At 33.9% G+C, this 6,686-nt stretch overlaps 1 long non-coding RNA gene across 1 annotated transcript; it reads right to left on the bottom strand.

Annotated features, from left to right (window-relative positions):
- Positions 1-2,417: 2,417 nt before the first annotated feature.
- On the bottom strand, positions 2,418-3,324 carry LOC149943368 (uncharacterized). Its single transcript, XR_016481064.1, has 3 exons — positions 3,273-3,324; positions 2,760-3,000; positions 2,418-2,664 (listed from the first exon to the last, which is right to left on the bottom strand). It is a non-coding gene; the product is annotated as an uncharacterized LOC149943368 (long non-coding RNA).
- Positions 3,325-6,686: the final 3,362 nt, after the last annotated feature.

Genomic DNA, 6,686 nt, shown 5'->3' with positions numbered 1-6,686 from the left:
TACAATACAACAACTTGGTTAAAATTGCACAGGAAATAGTTTTTGGGTATATTTTTTTTAATAAAAAAACGACTTTTATTGCCTTATTTACGAGTGGCCCTTCATTCCACGCGAGCTTACCGTCAGCTCCCTACACTCATAGCCGGCTGTATTAGAGAAGGCCGGGAAATCTCGGCGGTTGAAAAAATATTTACTGGCACGCGGCCAGACCCCAACCGCCGATAGATGGTGCTTATTGGAGTAGGACATATTTAATGATGTTATTGCTTTTTGAGTTTTACAATTTTTCTTCCACGGTGAGCGTCTGCTAGCTAGGCGGCTGTGTCAGCTGTCTAATTGTTATAAGTACCGACAAAAAAATGTAAGTACAGTTTTGTAATAATTCGTTTCATAATGTAATATTTATATCTTCCTTTTTTGAGATTATACCGATATATTTTTTTCATTGTTATGTAAACTATAAGAAAAAGCCTTTATCTAGAAAATATCTTAAACTTTAAATTAAGGTTTGTGATATGTGATTTTGTAAATCAAAAACAAATGTTCTTATTTTTAAAGTACAAAGTTCCTGTCCCTAGAATGGGCTTAAAGTTTAATATAATAGCGAAAAAGCTGCATATGCTAAAACTTTATAAAGAAATAATAAATTCCTTAAAAATTAAATGGTTTTATTAAAATAAGTTCAAAATAAAATTATTTTGTTTCATTATTTAAGTAGAACAACACTAACAATATGATAGACGAAAATAGTATTTCTAAATGGGTTTCAAATAGCTTGTTCAAAAACTTACAGGAAAGATAAATATATATAATATTTGAATCGCGCGCCTTTAGTTACTACTCCAATAAGTACCATCTAGCGGCAGGAAAAAATTCCTCATGTCGCCGCCTCCGAAAATTCTATTTCCTGGCCTTCTCTAATACAGCCGGCTATGCTACACTTAACCGTTAAACTCCGCAATTTTCAGGGTTTTAAAAAAAAACGCGGGTTTTTTGTATGAGTTTTTTTATTTCGAACCCTGCTTACAAACAGTTAAAAAAAATACAAATTGCATGAAGCTATGAAAGTTCTTACAATACCTAAAGTGCACATGTGATACTTATTAAGCTTTTTTAATTTTTAAGAGAATAAAATTGTTTACACGTGTTTGAATTTTCGGTAAAGAATATAGATAATAACTACAAAGGTGTTAAAAATATATTTTAGTTTAGTTTTACTTTCGGGCGTTTCGGTTATGTAAAATTTTCGATTTCGAAGGTTAATTCGATATGAATAGTGAATAAACTTGGTTAACAATAACAAATACCTATATATATCAATGCCATGTAAAATTAATGCCATAATAAAAATACAGAAAATAAAAAACTTAGGAAAACAAAATTCGTATTTGGAATCTTCGATAATACTAATACAGATGCATTTATATTTATTATTTAATTTATTTATTATTTATATTTAACTCCGTAACTTAATTTTTAACGTGTATCAGATACATTTTGCAGGATAAATGTTTCTATTTTTTAAATTAAATTAAAACAATTTCCCAACGCTGCCACTGCGCCAACTATAAAAATTTGCTTACCTAATAGTCCTAGAATTTTTTGCGCCCCAAAAAACCCTGGCGCCCGTACGCAGTTGCGTACCCTGCGTACCCTATTTCGCCACCCCTGAAAAGTTACTATAGTCGGACTTGTATGACAGGGGGTTGTGTATAATATATTGGCCGCAATTTTGCTCTCTTCTCACTCATACAAAGTACAGGCAGAGACGCAGAAGCCGATTACTGGTTGTGGGCCGGGAACTGGATGTCTTAGCATAGAACTTAGAGAACTTATATAAATTTGCGGTACGTTGAATGAACAATGAAATTGAAAGTCACCGGAAAATTTCTTGTAGACTTCTTTAGTTGGAAGACATTTGAAAACCGGCTAAAAAAATTCGGTCCCCAAATTTGCCGCCCCTAAAATCTGCCGCCCTAGGCTCCAGCCTTTTCAGCCTTATGGTAAATCCACCACTGAACATTTGTTTGAAGGCTCAACTCTATTTTAAAAGTTACTTATTTTTTTGTGATTTTACACATTTTAAGAAAACAAGTTAGCTGAAAGTATTTTTTTGAGAAAGAATATGGGGAAAATGAAACCAGGTGAAGAGAGACAACCAAACTTTAGTACAAGAGAACTTCAAGCAATTATTAATTGTTTGGAAGCTAGGCCTGATTTATTGAAAACCTACAAAAGTAGTGAAGATGTGGAGAAGGCCTGGGCAGAAATTGCCCACGAAATTGCCTGTATATATGGGTATGGGCCTCATAAGAGCGACAGTAAAAATAAGAGCTAAGAGGAGTTGATAGTTCACAAGTCAGGCACCAGGTTGGTTGTTTGTGCAAAGCTAGTGTTTTGAAATGAAACCACAATAGTCTAATTAAATTTTAATGAAAAGCTAGAAAATCCTCCATTGTAACAAGTGAAAATATTTCAGTGTAGCACGACTCATTGGCACTCCTAACTCTGGACTATTTCGGGTTACTACCCTCAATATGCCAGCAAGTGTGGGTGGTGACGCTATAGATTTTTCACTGAAGAGACATGGTAAAATGGGCTTAGAAGTAGAATCACAGTTTCATTGGTTAAACATAATCTTGTTTAGCTTCCCAAATTGATGAGCTTGCATGAGAAAAGAAGTTTAGAAATATGGAAGAGTTGGTCGCAGATATTGGTACATTTCAATAAGGTCACGTAAAAACTATCAAGTCCTTTACCTTATTTGTACTCTCATAAACAGATGCAAGAGCAATGGGTAGTGAAAACCCATTTCCTCCACATAGGCCTACAATGAAACATATAGGGCTCAGTTTCTTGTTTCAAAGGCAGATCTGATACTGATATCGTTGTTCACATTTTGCCAGAACAATCTGAGTACATGATTTTCACAGGTTTAAAGCTTGGTTCACATACGTTAGCAGCTTTTCCATTTTCTCTGTGTTCTTGCGTTCCACAGCACTACAGAAGGCCGAGTGGGAAATGAGAAAATACAGAAAATTTATCCCAATGAACCCAGTTTAACAATTTGAAAATTTAAAAAAAAACTTAAATTGGGTATTAAATTTTAGTGGGAAAGTATTTTAAGATAAATGTAAGTACATTATAAAGTAATTTTGGGTCAAATATTCAGGGGAAAATCTACAAAACTCAAGTTAATTTGAACGATAATAATTGTGGCTATACCGTGGACTGTGGTTGATGAAGACTTTTGAAAATATTGATAAACTCACGTGACAGTTTAAAAAGAAGTCACAAAAGGCAAACTACCAGACACCCAGCACCTGGTTCAATACTTTCCGAAATGGTATCCAAACGGTCACAAGATGCCTAACTTGGCATTGCATTTTCCAATCATTTAGAAAATGCAAATAGAATTCTTATTGGCATTCACAACACTCAAGTACCTGTTGAAAATCTTTACCTTGGTGTTACATCAATTCCACTTCCTAACCCTAAAACAAAAAATCATTGATATGTCTAATCTTTCAAAATAAAACTGGTGCAAATTATTAATTACTTATCTTTAGCACTAAGATTGATGTTTTCAAATATATTATCATCCTTTCATATGCATTATTTCCATCTATTTATATTTTGTAAACCACTCTATAAACTCATTGTTCATTATGTACCTCTTTCATTTTTCACAGCTGTTATTTTTTTACTCTGATCAGCTGGTTTTTTTCTAATAAGAAGCCTCCATCTACCCACCAGATTTTTTTCGCAAAATAAAAGGCGCCCTTTTTGAATTTTTAATTATTCAAATAAATTACCATGTTTTCTTTTAATATATTTTTTATTGGCGAAGAGCAATTAATTTACATTGAAAAAAATATTTGAAAGTAATCGACGAATAACATATTATTGAACCAGTAATAAATAACAAAGAATAATATCACAAGAGAACAAAATCATTGGAGTTATTAGAGAAACTAGAGTTTTTAGTTCCAAAATTAGAATCCTTGACCACGTGATTACATTATAAGAAAATTTGTTCTACAAGTATGTCCCCAAATTAAATTTAATAATGGGAGAGGGCGGTTTTAATTTTAAAAATCAAATCATATCGTAGAAAACTGAAATTATTCTTGATGTAAATTTCTTTGTCCATTCAAGTTTTCCACCAATTGATTTAAAATTTGATTAGCCCGAGCATGTAATTGAGCATTAGTGAGTTGACATGGGGGATCCTGTTCGCTTGTGCCATCTCGTTCTTCTACCATTGCCTCGGGCATTTCCACACCCTTGTCAAGGTAGAAATTGTACAAGATGACACAAGCGAATACAAATTTTCAAACCTTAAATCTGGGGCATACAGCAAATTGCCTCCTAATCACTCCATGATCCTTGATACTGTGTATCTCTCGCCCATGTGGCCGTCACCCACTGTATACTTCCAGTCACGTAAAAATTCAAGCAAATAATTATCTATAGAAAATAACAATGATTAGAAGTGGCAACATATGAGCATTAAAGAGCAACAAAAGGTAGGAAAATGTTAAAAGACCAAATTATTTTACAATGTTTTACACTCGGTTATTTTCCCTATGCAAATTTTTTATCCTCCGATGGTACATCTCCTAAAAACTGACCCTATACCACAAATATTCTCTGGTTTTGTTTTCCACCCCTAGCTCACGAAAGGGGTGAGGTATCTTCCTTCCCAGATATTTTCTTCAAACTTTGCCCAATCGCTTTTCTTACTCATTTACTACTCAAAATCTAAGCCTAGATAAATATCAGTTTTGAGTATGAAAGAGTAGGATTAAAATATGTATTCCAAAAGGTTGTACAAAGAGTTAACAGAAGTGTTTGTCATATAACCGGTGTTAAAGCACATAATAGTAGTAAAAAAAAATTACATAGTAATAAAAAATATATTCCTACCTGGGAAGCTGCAGATAGTGGTCTCAATGCTTCATGGTCAAGGTCGGGCCTTGGCTCTTTCAAAAGTTTAATGAATACCCTTTTTGGAAGTCGATAATTTGCTAAAAACTCTGTCTGACCAAAGGGTCTGGTCTCTCGTGATAAATACACTCATTTCCAACTGGTTCAACAATGTTTATTCCTCGATTAATTTCCTCAGCTCTTCGCATCGCGAGCAGAATGACAAACTCCGCCATTTTTGTTATCAATATTTCGCGTCGTTTACGTCTTTACGAGACCTCCAGAGCACTCGTAAAGTTACGAGCCTATTGTCTCTGCACACCATTTTCGCGAAAAAAATCGTAAGTTCTTTGGCCACGCCCACTTCCTCGTAAATTTACGAGGATTGTAAAGTTACGAGAGTGAAAAAACGTCTCTGCACCGGGCCCTTAGTTACCAAATGGCAAATTCACTTACATTATATTAATTGGATTTTCCATTCATAAGATTTGAAAACTAAGTGATATTACTTTACCCATTATTAAAGAAATGTACCTAATATTTTTTAAATTTACAAAATATTAACAAAATAATTTGAATTAGTACTAAAGATTTTCATAATAATCCAACGCCGTTTTTCAGTAAGGTGGTTATAAATATTACTTATGATGTGATAATTGCCGGAATTATTCTCCAATTTATGTGTGCCGTTTTGCAAAATAGATCATATCAGTATATATCTTATTGGTACGATAAATTCCGTATTATTTTTATTATTTAAAAATTATGGTCAAATTCATATAAAATGGGTAATTTTTAATACATTTCGGCCGATTCAAATAATATTGGGCAATTTTTTATATTAATAGGTTAACTGAAATAGTTATGATTGAATTCATATTAAATTAAGAAGTTTCCTATAATTTGGGTAATTTCAAATAATATAAATGTACTTCAAAGGCATTCTCTACATTCAAAAAATATTTGGGCGATTTATTTGATATTTTGCAATTAAATTCTATTTTGTGCATTGAAATGCTATTTTGTGCATTTAAATATTATTTTGTGCATTTAAATATTATTTTGTGCATTTAAATATTATTTTGTGCATTTAAATATTATTTTGTGCATTTAAATAATATTAAGAGGATCGTACAGACATTTCACTTTTAACGCCAATCAACAGCGCTGCTATGTCCAAAACATTCGTTGATCTCCTCGAACTACTACTTTGATAGTTGTTTTCGATTAAAGCGACGCTAGCCGAATGTCTGCCCGATTCTTTGTTCACATTTTTGGTTTCCTTTTAGCGGGATTTATTACCTTAAATTCATTGAGGATTCCTAATTCAGCATATATACGTTTGATATCTCTCCTGTTCAATAACTGCGGGATGCTGTTGATGAACTTTATTTTATTCGTGGCCAGCTCTCCTTTCATATTGCACAAATAGAACCGAGTCATGAGGAAGGCCGCCCCCAACAACCAGCCGGTGAGGATGAGTCTCCTGGTCGGGTCTCGCCCTCGACATTCATCAATTGCTGTTGGACAGAAAGGAAAAATGTGACATTGGACTTCATTAGCAAATTCTCGTAGTTGCGTATAGTGTGTCAGAATTTATAGCCGAGTGTACCTAGTAAAAGAGACCTTACCACCGGAGGTCTATCATCCTAGTTCCCTACGCCAGCGTCCACCTAGCCCGGGCAGGTGACCAATCCAGCATGGGTAGAAGAACCCTCCTACTATAGGTCGCATCTTTGACACAGACCACTCAACCC

This window comes from Leiobunum rupestre, chromosome 5, assembly GCF_980474605.1.
Source record: "Leiobunum rupestre chromosome 5, qqLeiRupe1.1.hap1, whole genome shotgun sequence".
In the NCBI taxonomy this organism is placed as follows: Eukaryota; Metazoa; Arthropoda; class Arachnida; order Opiliones; family Sclerosomatidae; genus Leiobunum; species Leiobunum rupestre.
This window is presented reverse-complemented; position numbering and strand designations above follow the sequence as displayed.